The sequence below is a fragment of the Delphinapterus leucas genome, chromosome 5, assembly GCF_059928025.1.
Source record: "Delphinapterus leucas isolate spDelLeu-1000000601 "Yukka" chromosome 5, BTC_Dleu_Yukka2, whole genome shotgun sequence".
In the NCBI taxonomy this organism is placed as follows: Eukaryota; Metazoa; Chordata; class Mammalia; order Artiodactyla; family Monodontidae; genus Delphinapterus; species Delphinapterus leucas.
In genome coordinates, this window is record NC_143133.1 from 119,378,452 (window position 1) to 119,406,137 (window position 27,686).

Below are 27,686 nucleotides of genomic sequence, written 5' to 3' on the forward strand. Positions count from 1 at the left end.
GCTCTTTCTTTTCTCAAAAGCTGGTGACATAGTATTGGCTTCTGTGCTCATTGGGCAACAAACTCTTGCACTGTAACAAGACCTGCCTTGAAAAGAAAAAGGATCAAGATATCAAAACAACTAAACAGGAACCTGGGAACATCTAGAAGGCAGCAAAGAGTCTCAACCGCTGTGATTTGAAAGGAGCATAGAGGAAGAAGGAAGGAGGCCAGCAAAATCTGGGGTATCTCTGAGCAAACAAACAGGTAGAGATTCTCTCTCTTTCTCTTCCTCTTTATCTCTTGCATTTCCCACTTGACTCTTTCTCCAACTACAGTAAGGAAAGGTAGAGGCATTGCTTTGGCTTCCGGGGGTACCTGACCCTTCTCACTCTCTGGTTTTGCATGAAGGGTTCAGCTTCAACCCTAATGGATTTGCAGGTCATGCCCTATTTAACACTCTAGAATTAAAGTCAAAATTAAAGGGGTTTTATAGTGAGTCCTTATATAGCCTTTCTAATTGTTACACCTTTTCAATTTGTTCATTACTTTATTTCAGCAGCAATGGACTATAAAAAGACATTACCTGGGCTTCCCTGGTGGCGCAGTGGTCGGGAGTCCGCCTGCCGATGCAGGGGACACAGGTTCGTGCTCCGGTCCAGGAGGATCCCACATGCCGCGGAGCGGCTGGGCCCGTGAGCCGTGGCCGCTGAGCCTGCGCATCCGGAGCCTGTGCTCTGCAACGGAGAGGCCGCAACAGTGAGAAGCCCGCGTACCGCAAAAAAAAAAAAAAAAAAAAAAGACATTACCTGCACCCTAACGCAAACAAAATCAGTATCAGTTGGAGATGCTTATAGGAGTCACCTGAAAGAATTTTTAATAATAAATAAATTTTAATAATAAATAAATTTAACACCACTTAGCGATTATTTCTACGGTATATCTTCACAGTGGCCACTTTCAGTTGTCACTATAAGGCTTTGAAATACTACTTTAAAAGTAGAGTGGGTATCATTGTGAAGGTAAGAAATGCACATTTACATGATGGTTGAAATTATTGTCCTAGTATTATCCAAATAGGTATTCATGGCTCAGGATAAAATTTTCAGAGTTATATCTCAAACAACATAGATTGAAATGAAGACTGTGTCCTCTGGGAAAATGTAAGGAAAACTTGAAGTGGTTCTAGGGATGACAGAAATACTTACCAAAGGTTCAAGTGAAGAATTTAGTTTATGGATTTTGGATATTCTACACTGAAGAGTTTTAAAGTGCTTCATAAAATAATGAATCAGGAAAAAAAAACCTTTGACCAATTTTACCTACATCCTTTAAAAGCTTATGTGTTCAAGTTTGGACAGAGAGATTGAACCTCAGGCAGTCATCTTGCAAGTGCATATAGTGTAAACTTGACACTTGAACTTAAACGTGAAACAAGTATCTTATACACAGCTTAGCCATTTTATTGAATTCTAGTTTCACCCTTTTGTCATCCTCACATCATGTTTCTGAATTTATAGTCCCAGGAGAAATTGTGCTTTAAGCTAAATGCAATAAATATAGGTAACTATATTTAAGATTAAAAATACCACTTTAAAAGAATAGGAATATGTGGCTTGTGCTCAAATAATAATACAGTTAGAAAATGTGGCTGAGTTATTGGGTAAGGTAAGTTCTCACTGTGTACTAGTAGTAAACGCATGTACCTGCTCTCAGAGCATCTTTGAATTTCTTAGGAAGGAGATAATAATTCGGAGGAGAAATGTTAGTTAAACTAGTTAAGAAGTTTAAACCTATTTTACTACTCATTCTATGACTGCCCATATTACTTCTCTACATCTGTTTCCACATCTGCAAAATGGGAATCATAATACTACCCACCTCATAAGGCTTTTATCACAAGTGAATGCTAACATACTTGTAAAGCAGTTAGGAAAATACCGTACACGTGGCAGGAGCTCAATAACTGTGAGCTCTTATACTTTAACCTTTTCCCTCCCGTTGACAATATTCACAGCCTTTTTATTTTTCCCCATAAAGGACTTTTTGTAATATAAAAAGTGGACACAATAAAATACCATAGAAACCTAATAGAGCAGAAAATTGAAATGTAGAGAGATGAAAACAAGTTTATTTTAAGCAGAATACGACATGTCATAGATTAGGCTGATGAGTTTAGCTCCATCACAGTGGATCTGTAGGTGCCAACTCACACATCCAAGAAGCCAAATCGCTAGTGTGACAGGTTGCTTCCTTCTTTCCCTCCCACCACTGCATACAATGCTCACTGACTTGAAACTTAGCTGAGGTGAGCAGTCATGCAATCCAAAGAAATTACTCGTCCATCCAGAAGAGATCAAACTCATATCCCAGGAAAACATATAAGCAACACTTTGCTTTAAAGGACTTGGAACAGCAGATTGAAGCTGCAGCAGCATACAAAACTGTAACTAAAAGCCAACTCTACTGACAAAGCATTGCAAAGCTACAGTGAACGAGATTCACATTCCCTGTTCCAGAAAGAACATGCAGGACATGCATTAATGTTTATAAAAAACTTCCCATTCATTTAGTTGGCAGGGGCTTGCTTTTAGTCCAAATAACATTCTCCAGAAGTTCCTGGGCTTCTTGTATCCCCTGTCTCACAGCAACATGAAGGAGCATCTCTATATCCCTAGGAGAGGCAGTTACTTAGCATAAAGAAAGAGTAAGCCGAAAGAACCTGCATGTCCAAGTATTTAGGCTAAGGGTCAGGTTAACACCTGTTTAGACCCATTCTAAGAGACCGAGGGAAACACATGCCGTTTCATCTGGGTTTCATCATGAGTGTCTTCATAATAAAGTCAAAGCTACCCAAAGAAGCAGTCTTACAACATCAGAATCCAGCTGGATACTTTTGCCCTATTTAGAAAAGTTTTTCTAGCCAAGGCTCTTAGGTAATGTCTGAGACACCTCTCTCTTGCAAGCAAATTCTATATTTTGGTCTGGGAGTGGTAACTGGAGTGAGGCCCCATTCAATCTGCTCATAAGTCAGTTGTAAAACTGCCAACCAGCCGTTGTAAAAGAGAACATGTTGACTGCACCATTTTGACTCGGCTGCTTCCAACTGGTCATTTCAAATTTCGTTACCAAGTAACGCGTGCAACAAATATCCCTGAGCATTATACCAATTCCCAAGACTCACCCCATCCTTCAGCCTCTCACTGAGACTCCCCCTTTCTGAACCTTGTCTACTCCTCAGCCTGAGGTGGATAAAGGGCCAGAGTTGGGGGGGAGAGGTTATACACATGAATTGATAATGGAATATATGTCAGTTACATTACTTAAAACAAGCTGAAAGTTCAATGGTTTATTTGGGGGGCCCTATCAAAATGTCTCTGACTCCAAATCGCTGCATAAAAATGTCACAGACTATGAACTATTCAAAACATTAAGAAAAACTTCTCCAGAGAAAATAGTAGTATTTCTCTTGATGACTGTGAGTAATCAAAAGAGGATTAGTCCAATAAACACAAGGAGAATTTGTGCCCCAAAAGAGCTTTCCACCTTATATTCATATATGTTCCATTCTGTTTATAAGAAAATGCTATAAGGCTGTAAAGATGGTGCGCCAAGGAGCCTTAGAAATTCACAGGAGACTCTTAGGATCATGAAATAACCTGGTCTTTCTTCTTGGACTCATGGGCTACCTTAAGAACTTATTCCGTGGGCTCTATGCACGTGTATGAATCTTAGATTCCTTTACTTTGTGACTTTTATCATAACTCATAGCCATGTAAGTATAATAGATAAAAAGGCAAGAGTGGGAAGTGAACTATATATAAAATGCTTTTGTCTGTCAATTGCAGGTAATATATGGGGGCAGGTTTAGAAGGAATGACATCTCAGCTGGAAGAGAAAAGATAGCTAATTTCATTACCCTACTGCCATGGATCCAGTCATGTTTTTCACTTTTCCTACTGCAAGGTTAAAGGAAGCCTGAGGATGGTCCTGCTGGGAGGCTCGTCTGAAAAAGAAAGGAAAGGAAAAGGGGAGTGGAGATGGGGTTGTGGGGGAATGTGCAACAAAAAACAAGGAAACAATCCTGTGAAAATGCATCCCCTTGATCAAACCAAAGGCAGTGCCAACACACATATGTAACCATTACTGGAAATCATTACTTCCGTCTTACACATCTGGACAAATGTTAATAAGCCTCTTTCATTTAAAAAAAAATGTCTCTTATTTGAAACAAGTACAGCACTTTTTAAAGCACAGATGTTGTAAGAATATTTAAATCACTTATTTGTTCCAAACCCATTCATCAGCTTTTCCAAATATTAGAATAATTACAATCTTCTCTCCAAAATATATAGGAAATCAAAATATAGGAAGGGACTATCTGGGAATGTTAGGAATTCAGTAACATGTGACCTGATCCTTAAGCACTATTTCCAATTGCCGAAATATAAATGTAATATGCCGGTACTTTCCAATAGAACTTTCTACAAAGATGGAAATGTTCTATGTCTGCACCATTGACTACAGTAGCCATTAGCCATATGTGGCTATTGAATACTTGAAATGTAGGTAGTACAACTGAGGAACTGAATTTTTATTTTTAATTCATTTAAATTTAAATGACCACATGTGGCTAGTGGCCATCACATTGGACAGTATAAATTATATAACTGTCTTGTTACTTTGCAGTTCTTTTCATGTTAATTAAAATTAGGAAAAAAAGTCCAAAATACAAGGGAAATGTACAAAAGTTTGCTATCTTTAATGCATAAAAATTCTGAAAAATGAGCAGGAAAATAACAAAATCCAGTGGAAAAGTGGGCAGACTACATGAATAGGCATTTTGCTGGAAAAAAATATTAAAATTACAATAGACATTTAGAAAGGAAAGCTTCACAACTGACAAAAAAGAGAAGAATGTAATGATACACTTTATGTTGTTATTCAAGTTGGCAAAGATTAACAAATGATTAAAAACAATATTCATAAGCCGATGAGCACTTATACTAGAGGGAACCCAGACAATTTTTCAGGATAGTTTGTTAATACATATCAAAAACTTTAGAAATGAGGATTGTCTAACCTGATAATTCCATTTTTATTTCTTTACCAAAAAAAAAAGAGAAAAATCACTAAGTCAGATGCACAAAAAGATGTACATGAAAGGCTCTTCCCAACAGCAGTTAATGATAGTAAGAAAACAGAAAAAAGGACTAAACCTAAAATAGTGAAATATTCAAGTAAATTAAGGTATATTATGTACATATTAATTGGAAAAAAGTCTAGAAGAATACTCACCAAAATGTCAAAAGTAGTTTTTACTGTGCTATGGGATACAGGTGATTTGGGGTTTTTTCAATGTTTTCCTCATTAGGCCTAAATTATTTTGTAAGTCGTAAACCATAAAATATATTTTTAAAATATGCTGGGGGAAATCTTGCCTTTGTAATGCTTTTCCCATCCCATTCCTGACAGTGGACTCCATCACTGAAAAATGTAAAGATTTTTCAAATTGGCTTTTAATTGTATGGTCCCATGTAAGGAAGGTCTGGCTTACAAAATGCTGTTTAGGACAACACTTCTAAAACTTTAATGCACATACTAGTCACCCCAGAATCTTGTTATAATGAAGATTCTGCTTCAGTAGGGCTGGGTTATGACGTCAGATGCTGCATTTCTAACAAGTGCCCACCTAGTGATGCCAGTGGTGTGTGTGTGAGGTCTTAGTTTCAGTAGCAAGGGTTTCAGCCAGATACAGTTAAGCACCAACCACGCTTAGCCACTCTAGAACCATGTCATTCCCTTCCTGATTCTCCAAGGTATTTCTTCCGTTGGCAGGTGAACTTGGTCAGAATATCCACTTCAAACTTCGTGTTGAAATGTGTTACTGAAATGGCTTCCTCTACTGGTTCGTGTTTAATGAGGGGTTGGATGGGGAGGGTGGGAGGGAGGGAGACGCAAGAGGGAAGAGATATGGGAACATATGTATATGTATAGCTGATTCACTTTGCTATAAAGCAGAAAATAACACACCATTGTAAAGCAATTATACTCCAATAAAGATGTTAAAAAAAAAACAAAAAACCCAATGCAGACTTCTAGAGTAGCGGTTTGACCTGGCTACACGTTACAGCTACCTGGGGAGCTTTTCTGCACAGTTCAGTGGATCTGGAGTAGGCATTAGTATGTTTCAAAAGCTCCCCAGGGGACTTAAATATGTAGCCAAGTTTGTCACTCACTATTCTAGTGGGAAGAAAGAAAGCATCTAAGAAGGATGATCTCATCAATACATGGGCAATGGCAAATCCATAGCTGTGTTCACTTCTCTCTCAGACAACCAAACACTTCTCACGATCATAAGAAACTCTGTACTTTAGCATTACCCTATAGAAACACAGTGAAAGCCATGTGTAATTTTAAATGTCCTGATAGCCACATTAAAAGTTTTCAAAGAAATAAAATTAACTTAAATAATATATTTTATTTAACCCTATATATCCAATACATTATCATTCAATGTGTAATCAATATAAAGAATTGTTAGTGAGATATCTTACATTCCTTTCTTCATATGAAATCTTGGAAATCCAGTGTGTATTTTTCAAGTACAGCACACCTCCATTCAGACTAACCACATTTCAAGTGCTCAGCGGCCTATGTGGTTATTCATTGCCATATTGGACAATATCCCTTTAAAGAGTACTATGGCAAAATTCTACTTTTAAATAAATTGAGACTACATGAACCCAAAGCCAGTTCTCTGTACTAAGAGACTTTGGACCTAACTTGTCCTGATTTTCTCCCACCATCTCCATGTAGAATGGAGTTTCTAACATCTCAGAGCCTATTTATTTCCATTCTCTAACCTTTAGAGTGTCCGGTGGAGTGTTCAAGTCTATGTTTCCAAAGTTATTCTTACTTTCTCAAACTGTAAATATAATATGAAATATTTTTCTCTGAGAACTCATCAGGCCAATGTTATACAATCAGAATTATGAAAGCTGCCTGTGGAAAAATTTGCACACTGGATATGAACAAGCTGAATGAAATTTAGGCCAAAAATGGAATAAACAATAGGTAAGATGTATTTCTACTTTTAAATTTCAAATGAATGTGTCTCTTATGATCAAGAGCTCAAATTTTTAATAAACAGGTAATGCTAATACAGAGCATTGTTAATAAAAGTATTGATGTTCTGAATCTTGACCTAGAATGGTACATATTCTCCAAGTTAGCTCTTTTAAAGCTAATCTATTGTTTGCTTACATTGTGTAGACTGTTTTTAAATGTATCAAACACATCACCTCCATCACTACTCTTACTTCACCACCAAGCTGAAAAAGAAGAGACGGTACCAAGACTTTAAGAGAGTTTACCTTATTTTTATTCTAGGGAAAAAGCACCCAAATCATAAGGTTTTATATTTCCATACTTCCTGAAATGACAGCTCTAGAGTTTTGCTTTTGGTAGGTGTTGTCTTTCTTACCTAAACCAATGCATTGCCATCTCTTCATCCTTCACCACACCAGCTCCTGGGTAAACCCAAAAGGTAGCACAGAAAAAAAGGGACTCAGTTAACTGCTTGATGCTAAAATCTTCTATGTACCTAGAGATACATAAATCTAACCAGCAAACCCCTCTCCAACCCCGTCCCCCAGTAGGATAAGCATCAGAGGAACAAAGATGTTACCTTTCAGGTATCTCTGGCCAACAATATGCTGAGCACTGGGGTACCCAAAGTGAGCGTAAAGATGTGCCACGTGGGAATGGAAGCTCTGGGAATACAGCCAGATGTAAAGCAGAGAGATCATGCTTCCCATTATGACCAGGAGCTGGAAAAAAAAAAAAAGGAACAAGAAAAGAAGTGTGGGGATATACTTCAGATATGGTTCGTATGTGGGAGGAATGAGTATATTCTATGAGAAAGGCATTTCAGAATGAGATGTAATTCACTGTCACTAGTCTTTTGTTTTTAGTCATTCTAAAATGTACTTTTTCTGTGTGATGTAATATAACTAGATTAACTAACTAGGATTAGATGCTGACCAATAGGATCTTGCTGTTTATAAAAGGGAAAAAATGGAGGCAAAAACAAAAGAGGAAGTAGAAAAGAGAATTAGTATGTGTGCTACTTGGGCAGAAATATCGTGGAGGTGGCTAAGATGGGAGGGAGGTTCCTGCCCGGCTCTGCCACAGTCTGGAGAACCCACAGCCCTGGTCTGTTCTTCTGACACTTTCAGCTGCTTCTACAGGAGTAAAAGACCTATGGATGGCACTTTCAGCTTCCCCTCTGAAGAGGTCCAGGGGAGCCGGTGGACCTCCAGAAGATGAAGGAAGATGAGAACTCACAGTTTGCTAGGGCTGCCATAGCAAAATATGACAAACTGGATGGCTTACACAACAGAAATTAATTTTCTCACAACCTACAGCTAGATTTTCCAGATCAAGGTGTCAGCAGGGTTGGTTTTTTCTAGGCCTTTCTCCTTGACTTATAAATAACTGTCTTCTCCCTGTAACTTCACATCATCTTTCCTTTGTACATCTCTGTGTCCAAATTTCCTCTCCTTATAGGGACACGAGTCATATTGGATTCGGGCCCACCTTAATGACCTTATTTTAACTTAATTACCTCTGTTAAGACCCTGACTCCAAATAGCCACATTCTGAGGTGCTGGGGGTTAAGACATTAACATATGAATTTGATGGGGAGCAAAATCTAGCCCATACCAGTACCCTAGGCTGACAGTCAGAGGATACCTCCTAAAAGAGCTGGTGGATTAGCAGGAGCTTTGACATCAATCTTTCTTTTTTTTTTTTTCCACCGCGCTTCTTGCGGGATCTCAGTAGTTCCCCAATCAGGGATTGAACCCAGGCCATGGCAGTGAAAGCCCAGAATCCTAACAACTAGGCCACCAGGGAACTCCCAACATCCATCTTCTCTAGCAGCTTGAACATGCTGCTCAGTTCTCTTCAAGAAGCCCTTCTAAGTGAGGTCCTTTCCCATCAGAAGCTTGTACTTTAGCAATGCGTTGATGCCCAAACAAGTTTACGTTGTCCAACAACCGAATCAGAATGGCCATTACTGTTTCCAGAAATATGGCAAACACCTTCTGTGATGTCAGTTCATGCAGGTGTCAGAGGCACAGAGGGAACTCAGTCATGTGTGGCAGCCTTGAAATACAGCAAGACCACAAAATGCTCCACAAGCACGGTCAGCTCGGGGGCCCCAGACTCATCTCTTGGCCACACTCAGCTGGCTTCTAAGGAGGAGCTCAGACTCTGAAAAAAATACAGTGGGACTGACATCTTCCCCTTCAGGTGTGATTCTACTTCTAGGAGAAGATAAAAATGCAGCTTCAAACCTAAAAACCCTATTCTCAAGTGCTGCCATGAAAGGTAAAGATCTATTACTTATTCCAAGACCAAGAACTGCACTTAAAAGTAGACTTTGAGGGCTTCCCTGGTGGCGCAGTGGTTGAGAGTCTGCCTGCCAATGCAGGGGACACGGGTTCGTGCCCTGGTCCGAAAAGATCCCACATGCCGCGGAGCGGCTGGGCCCGTGAGCCATGGCCGCTGAGCCTGCGCGTCCGGAGCCTGTGCTCCGCAACGGGAAAGGCCACAGCAGTGAGAGGCCCGCGTACGCAAAAAAAAGAGTAGACTTTGAGGGCTTCCCTGGTGGCGCAGTGGTTAAGAATCCGCCTGCCAATACAGGGGTACACGGGTTCAAGGCCTGGTCCGGGAAGATCCCACATGGTACAGAGCAACTAAGCCCGTGTGCCACAACTACTGAGCCCGTGCGCCACAACTACTGAAGACCGCACGCCTAGAGCCTGTGTTTTGCAACAAGAGAAGCCACCGCAATGAGAAGCCCACGCACCGCAACGAATAGTAGCCCCTGCTTGCTGCAAGTAGAGAAAGCCCACGCACAGCAGCGAAGACCCAACGCAGCCAAAAATAAATAAATAAAATAAGTTGATAAAATACAAAATAGACTTTGAAATTCAAGTGTTTTAGATAAATAAATCAGTCGGGGATTGAAAACTTGGAGAACAAGAGAAGGGGTTTTGCAGACTTTCATTCAGAATCATTATAAGCACAAAACAAAGATCATTAAATATTTTTAATGGCCATATTGAAGATACAAGAGAGAAGAAAATAATTATCTTAGCATAATCCAATATAGAGAAAACTGAAAGTTATAACTATACTTATAAGTCATACATTACTCTAAAAAATTTCCAGGGCTTCCCTGGTGGCGCAGTGGTTGAGAGTCCGCCTGCAGATGCAGGGGACGCGGGTTCGTGCCCCGGTCCGGGAGGATCCCACATGCCGCGGAGCAGCTGGGCCCGTGAGCCATGGCCGCTGAGCCTGCGCGTCCGGAGCCTGTGCTCCACAACAGGAGAGGCCACAACAGTGAGAGGTCCGCGTACCACAAAAAAAAAAAAAAAAATTTCCATAATCTGATTTCAGCTTTGACAACATATCTCTTCCCTCATTAGGGAGTTGTTGGTTATTCATAGCAATGTATGGCAAAGTTTGTTTCAATCTTTGTGCAAGTGTGTGTGAATGTGTATGTGTGTGTGATGGTAGTGGTGTTCTTTGTTACTGAAAATTTGGGGGGAGTTGGCGTGTATGTTGGGAGATATTTTAATTATTTATCCTCTTTTTAGGGCATTCAAAATCATCTCTATTGATTCTGCTTTGTAAACAGATGATCTTTCACATATTTCTATATGTTACAAGTTTCCACAGAAGATGAATGTCTGTATTGAAACTCCTCCAATCCTTTTTGAAATTATTTCATTTATTCAGTATTTATTTGAATGTGTCTGACACTGCTCTAATCACTGTGGATAAAATAGTGAACAAAACAAGCAAAATTCACTGGCCTATTGTAGCTTAAATTATAATTGGGGTGGAAAATGAGGGAACAGACAATAAACTAAATAAGTAAAACATGATGTGTTGGAAGGTAATAAGTGCAATAGAGAAAGAACAAAAGGAGGATAGGAAATGATGAGGCAAGGGCTACAAATTTCAAAAGGGTGGATGAAAATGGCGGGCAAAGAAAAGTAGAAAAGGAATGTGTGGCTGTGGCTCTGTTTAATGAAGTGAAGCCCAGTGACCGTCACAGGATGCCTGGGAAGATCTGAGAGAGCTGTATCAGCAAAAACACTCCCAGGGACAGAGATGGTACAAAATGAAAAGAGGTCATTGGCCCCCCAATTTTCTACTTTCAGGAGCAGGCTAAGAAAACTACTCATCTGCAAATACACGCTACCTGTCATGAAGAAAGGAAGGATGAATCAGAGAGTGAAACCAAGAGCTAAGAGGGTGGAGCCAGAAGCCTCAGAGGGTGGAGCCAGAAGCCTCAGAGGGTGGAGCCAGAAGCCTCAGAGGGTGGTTCCAAGCAGACCTTGGAACCCAATCAAGGAACTTCCCATTTTGCCTGGCTGCACCTCAGAACTGCTGTGGACTGAGAACTCCTTTGTGACTCCCATTTTCCCCCCTTTTTGAACTGAAATGTCCACGGCAGTTTTCCTGTGCCAGTCCCACCACTGCATGTTGGGTGTATGGAGTCAGCTGACTTGTCGCGCACAGGTAGAGAGAAACTGTATTTAGGGAGTTGTACTTGAGGAGCAGTATGTAGAGAGCCTCATTCACACCTAGGATTTCCAGAGCCGCTGGAAGCTGAGAGAAAAGCATGGAATGGATTCTCCTTCAGAGCCTCCAGAAATAACCAAACCTGCCGATAACTTGATCTCAGACCTCTGGCCTCCAGAGCTGTTGACAGAATAAGTTTCTGTTGTTTTCAGTCACTCTGTTTGTGGTACTTTGTTACGTAGGAAATAAATACTCCCTCCAAAGCAAAGGTTAGGCAGGCTTACTGTTATAAAAGCTCTGAATTCCCCCAAATCTGAATTCCTCCAAATCCTCAGCTGTAATTCAACCTGCTGCGTGTGGCGGTATCACCTGACTCTCCTGACCTCACCCTCTGGGAATTGGGACTCCATAAACTGGTGCAAATACTGATACGCTGGCTACTGCTGTTTCTGTAATAAATGGTCCTTTATCTCTGACCCAGCAGTCTCGAGGCTCTGGCCAGCACCCATGAAACTGTGGCAGGCTGATTTGTTAGCTTGTATGCAGGTAAAATCTCAGACTCTATAGTTCTCAACAATGCTGATAGAACTTACCAATGAATTGCACACGAAGAGTGAGATAAACAGAAGAACCAAGGATAACCTCAAGGCTCATGACCTGAGCCAAAGGGTGAATAGTAGTTCTATTTCCTGAGATGGGACAGACTGTGAAGGAAAGATGCACTTCATTCATTGTAGTCTGTGTCCTGATTAATACCCTGAACTTACTGAAACCTCCATATAGTTAAATCAGCACCAGTTAAATTAGTTCACTTACCTGTCCTAACACTCAGCTTGCATTTCTTTATTCTGTCTTCCAAACATCCTGTTTGGACATTTGTTTGTTAAAATTCAAAGACAATTTATCTACATTATACTGATTAATAGCTATATCAAAGCTATTAATTCCATTTAAAAAAACAAGGTTTGTCAGCTGTAATTTCCGGGAGCATTGCTGGCTCATAATGATCACTAATTCCTTGTCCTAAGCATTTACAACTCATGTCTTAATACCCCTCTTTCTGATCACTAAATATCACAATCAATAAATCAGAAATTCACTTAAAGTTGCTGTGGGCAAGTGGCTTTGGCTTTTTTACCTTCTTCAGGGTCGTTAGCTGCCAAAGAGTTGTGCTGGTTTGAGATCCAGTAAAGACAGATCATGTTACATTCAAAAACTGGGCTATTAGACTTCAGCTGTAGGAATTCTGTGAATTTTCAAATACCTTGTTGGGATCTCCCTTTCCCGTTCTCACCTTTCCTTCATCTTCCCACCTTTTCTTCCCTGCCTTCCCATCCTTTCCCACCATGGAGAAGTCAGTGAGTCCAGAGTCCAAGCAGGTCCAGGGGTAAGGCGGCAGATAGAAGGAGGCTACTGACTGGTTGGAAAATTGATTACAATGAGAAAACACTGTAGCATTGAGCATATAGGGAAATATATTAAAGATAATGAAAACTACATTTCTTACTTTCCAAGAAGGAATTTAAAACATATAAAGAGCCTGCTGGAAGAATTCCAAGGCATAGGATTCAACTGAAAATTTCAACTTGAATTCAAGTTTAAACACACACACACAATTAGTTATAATTGTATGCATGTGTATGCATATATACACATAAACTAGCTCTCTTCACTGAAAAGGCCTGGATGCAATGACACCTCAGTAGCAACGATCACACTGAGCACCCAAATTTTTATTTCTAAATATTATTGTCCAAAAGAAACCAGAGGTCCTTTAAGAAATGGCTAATTCCAGGGCTGAAATATGGAATGAACAAAATGTGGCTGGAGCATACTGTCATCCCTAAAAGTAATGTTCAGCAAATGATGGGGACATGTCAAAAGGATAGAGAAGACAGCTTGAGGGAGCTTCCACTGGCCAAATCTGGGACAATTTCTGCATCATAATAAATAATGAGATTATCAGATTTGAAACAACTAAATAAAATTGGAATCCATACTGAAACAAACAAACAAAAGGCAGAAAGGAAAGCTCTTCCTTACAGTAGAATGTCAACTAATAAATGTAAAAGGAATGATGCAAATAAGGAATCACCATTTGGCAGCCCTCAGTATGATGGTTGATTGAGGTAGGAGTTATGGATGAATACTAAGGCTGATGTGGGAAACTTGATGAGGAACAGGGTATTAGTGTAAAATCTTAGAATCCCTGCATACAAGTGTAAATTGGTTATTAAAGGAAAATTGAGAACATTACAATGGAAATCTGGTAGACACAAACATAAGACCCAAAGGTGGAACAGATCAACATTGTGTGACCCTTGATACGAGGCAGTAAGAAGAACACATCATCATTTCTGTGATATTCCTGACGAGAAAGCATGTCTTGTGTCTGGTTATGAAGGAACATCAGACATACTCAGGTTTAGGGTCATCCTGTAGAACAAAAGTCACATATTCTTTACAACTCAGGGTCTTGAGAGATAGTGCAAGACTTAAACTATCCCTAGATTGAAGGAATCTGAAGAGACCTGACCACCAAATGTAATGCAATATCCAGGAAAAAATACTAGACCAAAAACTGAAAAGAAACATTGCTGGGATGGTTGGCAAAATGTGAATGAAGTCTGTGGACTCCCTGGTCATGTTCTATCAATGCTGATTTTCTCACTGGCTGAATTATCTGTTGTTACAGTAGCAGAATATTCCAGTTTGGGGGAGGTATAACTGGAGTATTTAGGGGGTGATGAATTTAGGGAGCATCAATTCAAGGGGGGAGAAAGAAAGAGAACAAATGTAGTGAAAAGTTAACCGATCACCCACCCAGGTGATGAGAATACAAGAGTTTTCAGTCTATCCTGACGACATTTCTGTAGATCTGAAACTAGTTCAAAAAATATTTTTAACATAAAAACAGTATCACGACTCTTCATATATATATGGTTTATATATTAATAAACTACATATATATATAGTTTATTAATCTCATCTGTAAGCTTTTTCTGTTATTAGGTATGTAATTCATTTGGACCCAAAAGATATATAGGCTAACCTATTAAGAACATCTAGGCCATTTCCCATAATCCGCATACCCAAATGCCAATACTGATAAAGAAATAAAAGTCAAATTTATCACTGTCATCTGTAATGTTATGCCATCAGCTCAAAGCAGTGAGTCTACGCCTTTCCCCCAAATAAACCTACAACCATCTTTATTCCTTTCCAATTTTAAGGAGCCTCCATTTTCTTCTTGTAGGCACATTAATGTTATTTTCTTATATTTGCCCTTTACTGATTGATGCTTAAATTTTTCACATGCCCTTCTTTTATCTGTGTTCACAGGCAGAGGCACTATGTAAATATCAGTCTTCTGAGAGAATGCTTTATCTTCTTTCTCTTTTGGACCATTTGTTCGTTAAAAAAAATGAGCCAGGGGAGGCTTCCGGGAAGATGGCAGAAGAGTAATACGCGGAGATCACCTTCCTCCCCACAGATACACCAGAAATACATCTACACGTGGAACAACTCCTACAGAACACCTACTGAACGCTGGCAGAAGACCTCAGACCTCCCAAAAGGCAAGAAACTCCCCACGTACCTGGGTAGGGCAAAAGAAAAAAGAGTAAACAGAGACACAAGAATAGGGACGGCACCTGCACCAGTGGGAGTGAGCTGTGAAGGAGGAAAGGTCTCCACACACTAGGAAGCCCCTTCGCGGGCGGAGACTGCGGGTGGCGGAGGGGGGAAGCTTCGGAGCCGCGGAGGAGTGCACAGCAACAGGGGTGCGGAGGGCAAAGCGGAGAGACTCCCCACAGAGGATCAGGGCCGACCGGCGCTCACCAGCCCGAGAGGCTTGTCTGCTCACCCGCCGGGGCGGGCGGGGCTGGGAGCTGAGGCTCGGGCTTCGGTTGGAGCGCAGGGAGAGGACTGGGGTTGGCGGCGTGAACACAGCCTGCAGGGGGTTAGTGCGCCACGGCTAGCCGGGAGGGAGTCCGGGAAAACGTCTGGAGCTGCCGAAGAGGCAAGAGACTTTTTCTTCCCTCTTTGTTTCCTGGTGCGCGAGGAGAGGGGATTAAGAGCGCCGCTTAAAGGAGCTCCAGAGACGGGCGCGAGCCGCGGCTAAAAGCGCGGACCCCAGAGACGGGCATGAGACGCTAAGGCTGCTGCTGCCGCCACCAAGAAGCCTGTTTGCGAGCACAGGTCACTCTCCACACCCCCCTTCCGGGGAAACTGTGCAGCCCGCCACTGCCAGGGTCCCGGGATCCAGGGACAACTCACCGGGAGAAGGCACGGCGCGCCTCAGGCCGGTGCAACGTCACGCCGGCCTCTGCCGCCGCAGGCCTGCCCCGCACTCCGTGCCCCTCCCTCCCCCCCGGCCTGAGTGAGCCAGAGCCCCCGAATCAGCTGCTCCTTTAACCCTGTCCTGTCTGAGCGGAGAACAGACGCCCTCCGGCAGCCTACACACAGAGGCGGGGCCAAATCCAAAGCTGAGCCCCTGGGAGCTGCGAGAACAAAAAAGAGAAAGAGAAATCTCTCCCAGCAGCCTCAGAAGCAGCGGATTGAAGCTTCACAATCAACTTGATGTACCCTGCATCTGTGGAATACGTGAACAGACAACGAGTCATCCCAAATTGAGGAGGTGGACTTTGAGAGCAAGATTTATGATTTTCTCCCCTTTTCCTCTTTTTGTGAGTGTGTATGTTTATGCTCCTGTGTGAGATTTTGTTGTATAGCTTTGCTTCCACCATTTGTCCTGGGGTTGTATCCATCTGGGTTTTTTTTTTAAATTTTTTTTCTTTTTTTCTCTTAATAATTATTTTTTATTTTAATACCTTTATTATATTTTATCTTACTTTATTTTATTTTACTTTATTTTCTTTTTTCCTTCCTTCCCTCCTTCCTTCATTCCTTCCTCCCTCCGTCCCTCCCTCCCTCCTTTCTTTCTTTCTTTCTTTCTACTTCTACTAATTCTTTCTTTCTACTTTTTCTCCCTTTTATTCTGAGCCGTGTGGACAAAACACTCTTGGTGCTGCAGCCAGGAGTCAGTGCTGGGCCTCTGAGGTGGGAGAGCCAACTTCAGGACACTGGTCCACAAGAGACCTCCCAGCTCCACATAATATCAAACGGCGAAAATCTCCCAGAGATCTCCATCTCAACACCAGCACCCAGCTTCACTCAACGACCAGCAAGCTACAGTGTTGGACATCCTATGCCAAACAACTAGCAAGACAGGAACACAGCCCCACCCATTAGCAGAGAGGCTGCCAAAAATCATAATTAATCCACAGACACCCCAGAACACACCACCAGACGTGGACCTGCCCACCAGAAAGACAAGATCCAGCCTCATCCACCAGAACACAGGCACTAGTCCCCCCCACCAGGAAGCCTACACAACCCACTGAACCAACCTTAGCCACTGGGCACAGATACCGAAAACAACGGGAACTACGAACCTGCAGCCTGCAAAAAGGAGACCCCAAACACAGTAAGACAAGCAAAATGAGAAGACAGAAAAACACACAGCAGATGAAGGAGCAAGATAAAAACCCACCAGACCTAACAAATGAAGAGGAAATAGGCAGTCTACCTGAAAAAGAATTCAGAATAATGATAGTAAAGATGATCCAAAATCTTGGAAATAGAATAGACAAAATGCAAGAAACATTTAACAAGGACCTAGAAGAACTGAAGATGAAACAAACAACGATGAACAACACAATAAATGAAAGTAAAAATACTCTAGATGGGATCAATAGCAGAATAACTGAGGCAGAAGAACGGATAAGTGACCTGGAAAATAAAATAGTGGAAATAACTACTGCAGAGCAGAATAAAGAAAAAAGAATGAAAAGAACTGAGGACAGTCTCAGAGACCTCTGGGACAACATTAAATGCACCAACATTTGAATTATAGGGGTTCCAGAAGAAGAAGAGAAAAAGAAAGGGACTGAGAAAATATTTGAAGAGATTATAGTTGAAAACTTCCCTAATATGGGAAAGGAAATAGTTAATCAAGTCCAGGAAGCACAGAGATTCCCATACAGGATAAATCCAAGGAGAAATACGCCAAGACACATATTAATCAAACTGTCAAAAATTAAATACAAAGAAAACATGTTAAAAACAGCAAGGGAAAAACAACAAATAACACACAAGGGAATCCCCATAAGGTTAACAGCTGATCTTTCAGCAGAAACTCTGCAAGCCAGAAGGGACTGGCAGGACATATTTAAAGTGATGAAGGAGAAAAACCTGCAACCAAGATTACTCTACCCAGCAAGGATCTCATTCAGATTTGATGGAGAAATTGAAACCTTTACAGACAAGCAAAAGCTGAAAGAGTTCAGCACCACCAAACCAGCTTTACGACAACTGCTAAAGGAACTGCTCTAAGCAAGAAACACAAGAGAAGGAAAAGACCTACATTAACGAACCCAAAACAATTAAGAAAATGGGAATAGGAACATACATGTCGATAATTACCTTAAATGTAAATGGACTAAATGCTCCCACCAAAAGACACAGATTGGCTGAAAGGATACAAAAACAAGATCCATATATTTGCTGTCTACAAGAGACCCACTTCAGACCTAGAGACACATACAGACTGAAAGTAAGGGGATGGAAAAAGATATTTCATGCAAATGGAAACCAAAAGAAAGCTGGAGTAGCAATTCTCATATCAGACAAAATAGACTTTAAAATAAAGACTATTATACGAGACAAAGAAGGACACAACATAATGATCGAGGGATTGATCCAAGAAGAAGATATAACAATTATAAATATTTATGCACCCAACATAGGAGCACCTCAATACATAAGGCAAATACTAACAGCCATAAAAGGGGAAATTGACAGTAACACATTCATAGTAGGGGACTTTAACACCCCACTTTCACCAATGGACAGATCATCCAAAATGAAAATAAACAAGGAAACACAAGCTTTAAATGATACATTAAACAAGATGGACTTAATTGATATTTATAGGACATTCCATCCAAAAACAACAGAATACACATTTTTCTCAAGTGCTCTTGGAACATTCTCCAGGATAGGTCATATCTTGGGTCACAAATCAAGCCTTGGTAAATTTAAGAAAATTGAAATTGTTTCAAGTATTTTTTCCGACCACCATGCTATGAGACTAGATATCAATTACAGGAAAAGATCTGTAAAAAATACAAACACATGGAGGCTAAACAATACACTACTTAATAACGAAGTGATCACTGAAGAAATCAAAGAGGAAATTAAAAAATACCTAGAAACAAATGACACTGGAGACACGATGACCCAAAACCTATGGGATGCTGCAAAAGCAGTTCTAAGAGGGAAGTTTATAGCAATACAATCCTACCTTAAGAAGCAGGAAACATCTTGAATAAACAACCTAACCTTGCACCTAAAGCAATTAGAGAAAGAAGAACAAAAAAAAACCAAAGTTAGCAGAAGGAAAGAAATCATAAAAATCAGATCAGAAATAAATGAAAAAGAAATGAAGGAAACGATAGCAAAGATCAATAAAAACTAAAAGTTGGTTCTTTGAGAAGATAAACAAAATTGATAAACCATTAGCCAGACTCATCAAGAAAAAGAGGGGGAAGACTCAAATCAATAGAATTAGAAATGAAAAAGGAGAAGTAACAACTGACACTGCAGAAATACAAAAGATCATGAGAGATTACTACAAGCAACTCTATGCCAATAAAATGGACAACCTGGAAGAAATGGACAAATTCTTAGAAATGCACAACCTGCCAAGACTGAATCAGGAAGAAATAGAAAATATGAACAGACCAATCACAAGCACTGAAATTGAAACTGTGATTAAAAATCTTCCAACAAACAAAAGCCCAGGACCAGATGGCTTCACAGGCGAATTCTATCAAACATTTAGAGAAGAGCTAACGCCTATCCTTCTCAAACTCTTCCAAAATGTAGCAGAGGGAGGAACACTCCCAAACTCATTCTGTGAGGCTACCATCACCCTGATACCAAAACCAGACAAAGATGTCACAAAGAAAGAAAACTACAGGCAAATATCACTGATGAACATACATGCAAAAATCCTCAACAAAATACTAGCACACAGAATCCAACAGCATATTAAAAGGATCAGACATGGGCTTCCCTGGTGGCGCAGTGGTTGAGAGTCCACCTGCCGATGCAGGGGACATGGGTTCCTGCCCCAGTCTGGGAAGATCCCACATGCCACGGAGCGGCTGGGCCTGTGAGCCATGGCCTCTGAGCCTGCGCATCCGGAGCCTGTGCTCCACAACGGGAGAGGCCACAGCAGTGAAAGGCCCGCGTACCGCAAAAAAAAAAAAAAAGTTTAAATGATACACCTTGTGAAATACTTGACTTTTTAAATTACGCCTGTTTATAGCTTTAAAAATAAAATTAATTTAAAAGGTAGAAAAAATGACTGTTTTATCTTCAGAGACTCAAATTTAATTTATAAGTAATGACAATTGAACATTTCTTCAACCTAGGAAAATAAGTATTGAGCAAGTTCAGACACTTGTGAGTTCCTGCTGGCACATACTAAGGGCATAATCGTTCATAACAAGCAATACCATTAGAATACTTTCTGAGATATGACATTCTCATCTTGAACACCATCACTATGTAACTGTTCCTTCAAATTTGAATGATGTTGCTACAGAGTCCTATTTACACCCAGCAGCCCATCTGTCGTGCTGCTGTGTGGCCCAGTTTAGATGGAAGCAGGGAATAAAAGAAAGTGTTTCCATCATTTATTATCATCATATCTTGTTTGACACAATCATTCCAATTTAATCTCACACTTATAGCAATGACAACTAACACTGCTGGAATTTCGTTAACTATGCTATAAATATCAAAACAAAACTTTGGTATTATAAGAACCATGGATATTTTGATGAGGACTTTCTGCTGTACCATCCTGGGAAGTTTTAAATGGTTGCAAATTATAGATATTTTGGCGACATCATCAATTTTGAAGAGCTTAGAACTCAAAAGAACTATTGCTGAATCATTAATAATTGGTATTTTATACGGACAACATAGTCATGTAAATTTATCAGCACTCTACAAAGAGGAAGATGTGTAGCTGCTTGTCTTTTTTTTTTTTTTTTTGGCCGTACGCGGGCCTCTCACTGTCGTGGCCTCTCCCGTTGCGGAGCACAGGCTCCGGACGCGCAGGCTCACGGTCATGGCTCACGCGCCCAGCCGCCCCGCGGCACGTGGGATCTTCCCAGACTGGGGCACGAACCCATGTCCCCTGCATCGGCAGGCGGACCCTCAACCACTGTGCCACCAGGGAAGCCCTGTATTTTTATCAGTGTATTTTCAGGTGGCTGGTAATAACTCACCCAAAGCAGATAAGAAAGCTTGGATATAACAACAAAAAACAGAGTAATCTGTTTCTTTTCAAGTCCAGGCCACCCGTATCATTCAACCTATACAAGTAAATCACATTCATTTTACATTTTCATTTGGATTCGGCTGTAATTTCTCAGCAATGAAATAATGAAATAGGGCCCAGTAAGGGAGAACTGTTTCCTAAGAGTCACCTGTTTATCTCATTGCCAGAGGAAAGAACTCTCTCCCGAGGCAGAATCAGGACTACCCCTGGCATATCAGGCAAGTTCTCAGTTATCTGGACTGAGAACAGAATTCGTTTTCAGGTCAGAATCAAAGACTAGAGTTTTGTTGTTTCAAGTCAGTGAAAAACTCAGCTTCTTAAGTTTCAATTAAGGGACAGAAAAGAGAGTTTAAAATCTTCCACATAATGTCTCTGGACAATACACAAGATATTTTAACAGTGGTAGCCTCTAGGGAGGAGACTTTGGTGGGTGGAGGTTAGGAGTGATGGGGTAGGAACTTGTGATAATGGGTTAGGGGGCTTCTTACTACATAATTCTTGAATTTTGTACATATTCATATGGTGAAAAAGTTTTTTTAAGCTGATTTTTTAAAATGCTATATATAAGGGGGTATCTATAGTCTTATAATATTCATATAATTGCTCTTACTCAGACATCAGTATTGCCTAATAACATAGCAATTACAGTAGTTTCTGTTCAAGAATATTCTGTAAAACTGAGTTCTACATTAATATATTCCAACACTTTTTTTCTTATGAATACATCACAGCTTCTCCCTAACCTCCTTTGGTTTCTGGTGTGTGTGTGTGTGTGTGTGTGTGTGTGCGCGCGCGCACTCACAACTCAGAGCTGAATTTTCATGCTCCCTAAAGGTCCTTCTAGTTTCATTTCTTTGGGAGAATATCAGGTGTGCAATGTCTATTAGCCATCAACTAAGAGAAAAAAAATGCAGAGAGATAGAGTGGTAGACTTAAAGGGAGCTGTAAGGAGTGATACAAATCGAGACCGGCACATTAATGGGCCTGAAGTTGGATTTCTAGCTGCAATAGATGTCTAAAAATTTACATGTTTTCATCTATTCATAAATACATTTTCTTTAGTTTGCCATCACAAAACTGCTGGCATTTCCCTCTTCCACCACCTCTGTAGCCCCCATCACCTTTATTTACCTGCATTTAAATAATCCACTTTCTAATACCTTAGGGTAAGAGTATGTTAAAATATGAATAAGCTGCGAACACCAATAGCAAGCAAGTTTCATAGTAGATTTTTATTCTTCTTACACAGACTTTCAATTTTTTAAAAGCTCTAAATGTTTGATACCAAACAAATTTTTAAAAGATAAGAACATTAACAGAAATTGATACTAATCCTCCAATTTTCCAGCTAAGTTTGTATCAATTAAGCTGTGTTTATATGATTTCTAGCAGCTAACTAAAAAATGGAAAAAAGCAAAGCTAGCTAGCCGGTATCAAATAATTGACTAAATTTTAATGAGTTTGTGTGTATGTGTGTGTGTGTGTGAGAGAGAGAGAGAGAGAGAGAGAGAGTTCTTTATTCGTTTACTGGTTTTTAAATAAATTAACTGGTTAAGTCAGGAAGTCCAAATTTGTGTGCACATTTCAATTTTGAAATTGTTTTGATGCATGTAATCTTGAATAAATCTATCTTCAATATATTTTCCAAGAAAACAAGTATTTCCTCTATAAACTCTTAACTCTGGAGCATTGTGGAAAAACACAATGTGGTCCCTATTTGATGCAACTATGATTTACAATTAACAGCATTTCTCCCTTTTTTCCTGTTGGGTCTCATGTCCTGGAATTGAGCCCTTACCTCCCATGTATTCCATGAATCCAGAGTGTGTGCCTTGTACTTCTGGGGCAGATTGGCTCCCAAGGCATGTATGTCACTTGCCTGGGATCTTCTTTTCTGCTTTTGAGGCATCAAAGGCTTCATCTTTTTCTTCCCTAGTTGGCGCCTCTGTTCTGTCTGTGTTCACCGGAATGGTGGGTTAGAGGCCTTCTGTTTGTTGTGTTTGGCCCAGTGGACTCTCCAGGGGTCCTTTATTCTTCCCTCCTCCTTCTCTCGATGCCTATTCCCTTTCATCCTCCCATCGGCCCAGCTTCACTGGGTAGCTGGTTTTTCTCTTCAGATTTACGCCTGGGGTAAAGCAGCTGTCTTTTAAAGATAAGAAGCAGAGAACAGAGATATCAAACAGACATGAAGAATAAGCTAGGAAAGACAAAAAGTCTCTTTCCCTAAAAATAGCTTTGTCATTAGCCCTTTTTTATGCTGAGCAGCCAGATCTCTTTCCTCTTGTGCCTGTGTCTGAACAAACCAAGTCAATCGAACTACCTCACCTGAAGAAAAATAAAACAGAGAAAAGGCTGTTTTAACCAAAGTAATACGATATAAAAGGTGACTAACTTGAATCTTCTTCATTTTTAGTAACTGTTAAAATTATAGCAGTATAGTAAAAAGGAAGTGGTTTTGCTCAAAAAGAAACTATAGGATGAAAAGACGAATCAGAAGAAAATGAACTGTAGGAACTCCAAGGAAAATGGAAAGCAAAGTAAGGTAAGTTAGAAATCATGAAGCAAATGTAATACATGGTCATATTATATTGATAAAGTTAACCTGTACATCCGGACCCACAAAGTGGAGGCCACCGCAGGGGTCAGGCCAACATCACAAATCTAAACCTAAGCCAGATTGCACTTAACGGAAAACCTCTGCCAAGAAAACCTAACATAACGCCAATCACCATCTCCCAACTCAGCTTATCTAGCTCTCCTTAGAAAACAGGACCCGCTGGCCTTACCAGGAAACCCCTGACCTCCTGTTTCCCAGTTGCTTCTTTTAATCTACGCATGCCCCAGCTTCCTCATTTATAAAATGGGAATACTTACTCCTACCACTGTGGACATACAATGAGGAATACATGCATAGGAATAGCAAATGTCCAATAACTATTAATAAAGACAAGTCATAAAATATGGTTCAGGATTCTGAAATTGAATTCTATGCTCTAGTGCGCGCACAAGTAAATGTAACTAAAGCTGGGTTTTAATTCTAAATGCTAACTGACTTTTATGACGATTTCCCCAAATGAAATAGTCATTTTAAAATGAGTAATTTCAAAAGGGCCATCCGTACTAATTGCCTAGCTAAGCAACTCACTTTAGTTTTCTGGAAATCGGTTTCCTTATCTGAGCCTAAGAGCCGTTCAGCTAAGTTCCTTTCTAATTCTAAATTTTTATTTTATGGTATTTACTATGAAAACTGACACTCTTATTCACTGAATAATTTGGAATGTCACAAATTAGATGGCATGATGGCATAATTTTAGCCTTTCTAATTTATGAGTATTTTAACTTAGAGGGAAGAGAAAAGAACAAAAAGGCAAGTATGACCAGATTAAGAGGCAAAACCTAAAGGAGGGACTGAGCGGAATCCTGTAGATCTCTGATTTCATTTCTATAAATACAAGATCTCTAAGGCTGCATGCAATTAAATATAAGTCAGATTCTAAAACATCATGGTGCATAAAAACCATGTGAGCCTCTTGTATAAAAATACTGATTTCTAGCACCCCATCTCTGGAGACTCTGATTCAGGAAGTCTGAAGGATGAAGCCCTAGAATTTGTATTTATAACAAACACCCCAGGAAATTACTCTGTGGGTAGGTCACAATTTGAGAAACACTGTACTAGATGATTTTTCTTATGTCAAAACACAGCTTGATTATTGCATATTAGATCATATAATATAAACTTACTTTTTACTCACTCACAAATAAATACTCATAAGCATTCCACGCTGTTGTAATAGGTAGAACTACTGTCATCTGGGAAATATAAATATGAGTTTCAACTTTGATGTAAGTTCTATATTGGGCATGATAAGCAGCAGTTAAAAAATAATTTAATGTTTATGCTTCTCTTTGTCCTTAATTACAAAATAGGACTGACCTGACACTCTTTTTTTTTTTTTTTTTTTTTTTTACGCGGGTCTCTCCCGTGGCGGAGCACAGGCTCCGGACGCGCAGGCTCAGCAGCCATGGCTCACGGGCGCAGCCGCTCCGCGGCATGTGGGATCCTCCTGGACCGGGGCACGAACCCGTGTCCCCTGCATCGGCAGGCAGACTCTCAACCACTGCGCCACCAGGGAAGTCCTGACACTCTTTTTGTAAGAACCACATGAAATAAGTATTTCAAAAACTCTAAAGTGACTTTAAACAAAACGTTGAAGACCATATTTCTTCAGCTCATGATCCTTTTCAAGTTTATAAAGTTCTTGAGGGCAAGAACTGCATCTTTTATTTTCTTTTAATGATCAGCTATTGCTTCTGCCTGCCTAACATTCCTTACCCTTATTTTGGTAACAGAATCCTGATTTTCCTTTGGGAAACCTCTGTTCTTGCATTCTCAGTCCATGTTGTTAGTGGGGAGGAAAGTGGCTCAAGTTGGGGTCGAGTACCTGTGACCCACCTAGCAAGTCACAGCATCCCATTCCTCCCTGCCACTGTGATTGGTTCAGGAATTTGTAAGTGATCCACGCCTGGCTAATGGGTCCCAGCCCCAGAACTTTTGCTGAAACCATTGGGAAAGACCGTTCTCTTTTTGAAGCTGCTAATACCTCCAGCTAAACACAACCTGGAGCGATGTTCACCATCACGAAAGAAACCCTGGCTGAAAATGAAACCCAGGCAAAAGAAAACAGAGCCAAGAGTCTGAAAGAGAAAGACATGTCTGATGACATTGTTAATTACACCTAGACTGTTTCCAGTACAAGAGGCTCTCCCTCACTCTCTCTCTCATTCCTAGGCAATTATCTTACAGTTGGAGGTTTTCGACAAATGTTGACCAATTTGTTTTCTAATGAAATAAAAATCCTTAGTCACAGATGACAAGGCAAGGAGGTTGTTCAAATTCATCATTACAATGTTTTGGCGATTCATTCAAAAACAAGTAACACATAACATGTATATAATAACTGAGAGTTTTTTCAATTTAATCAGCAGAGCAAGTCCAAACATCTTGTATAACTACTAGACCGTAAAATTAGGCACAATCTATAAATTATCATTCTTCTTTGTACAATTCACCAAATAATTCCCTTACTTGTTACCAAAAAACATTCAGTTTGAAGAATGAGTCACAACCTGGTTGTCTGGTTCTAGTTTAAAATCTCAGAACTCAGAGCTCTCTGTTCTCTTGCACCTTGCATTCTTGAGATCTGGAAACCGTCATTTACCCTCAGTTCCTGCAGCTGTAAAAATCAGCTAGAATAAGAGGTTCACTAAGTAGGTAGATTTGAGATTTTCCTCTTTGTTCACACAGATTGTTTTAAATTAAAAGGATGGCGTCAAGTGAAGGACTCTATTCTTTTAACATGCTGCCATCATGTGGTTGCTTTGCTCATTTACATTCAAATGTTTCAAAGATAATGTTTATTGTTATTCAGCTGCATGCAAAGGAGGAAGCGCCAAGCGAATAGAATACATTCTTCCCATGAGCTTAGTGCAGAGTACGGCATAAGATAGGTATAATTTACCAGAGTTGTGAAATAAACATGTAGTTTGCCAAAATACAGGATGGAATATGGTAGGAACCTAGAAAGACAGACTAAGTGCAAAGGAGACTCAGGCGAGAGTCAACTGTCTTAGACTACAGTCTATTTTAAAAACCTTAAGCCTGTATTTTAATAAAGCTATTTAATAAAAGTTGACAGTAATTGTTTATACTATTAATTCCTTGCAACATCGCAGCAATCATCTCTATTTTAATTCTGAGGTGCTTGAGACCCACAAAGAACTTGCCATTTGTCTCAGTAACCTAAAAGCAAAAGTTAGGCTGTGCTCATTGTTTGGTATAAAAATACCTTGGACTTGTAGAGCTTTATGCAGTTTATACTACAGTATTGTTTTTTAGTCCTGTGAGATAGATAAGACAGAAGGATTAGAGGAGTTTCCATTAAAATACTTTCTGACTCTAGTACATTTCTTTACTGCATTTTGCTTTAAATACAGGTGCTCAGAAAAAGTTGGTCTCATTTGATTGGATGAATCCATATGAAAATACTCATGAGTTTTGAGATTTTGTATATGATTTCCTATAATCAAAGGAAAATTCAGTAAAATTAGTAAGATTAAGTTCTATTGCAATGTTGTCAAATTGTTTCCAGAATAAGTTTTAGCACCTAAAGCAAATTAGAGAAGTTGTGCTTTTTTAAGTCACACACACAAAAAATGTTTCTAGTGCTGTATATTTAATTGCCTAGATCATGCCCGCGAATTATTCTTTTAAAATATCACTACAGTAGATTGTATACTGAGAGGTCTCTCAGGCCTGTCCACATTTGGAAGTGCCATTATCTCAGACTCATGACCCTTGGCACTACTTTCTTCCCAAATTAGAAGCTAACACAGCCAAAAGAGTCTTTAACAGTCTCCTTTCCTCCTCTCCTAAACACAAATTTTTACTAAGATTAGCAACAAGATTGCTATTGGTTGTATTCCTCTCAAAATTCTTATGTTGCAGTCCTCATCTATAGTACCTCTGAATGTGACCTTATTTGGAGATAGGATCTTTATAGACATAAATACGTTAAAACGAGATCATCCTGATGGGCCCTAATCCAATATGACTGTTGTCCTTGTAAAAATGATAAATTTGGATGCAGAGACACCTACAGAGGAAAGATGATGTGTAGACACCA

At 40.0% G+C, this 27,686-nt stretch overlaps 1 pseudogene; it reads right to left on the reverse strand.

Moving 5' to 3' along the window:
• Positions 1-1,617: 1,617 nt before the first annotated feature.
• On the reverse strand, positions 1,618-24,013 carry LOC149749231 (uncharacterized; annotated as a pseudogene).
• Between the last annotated feature and the right edge of the window lie 3,673 nt (positions 24,014-27,686).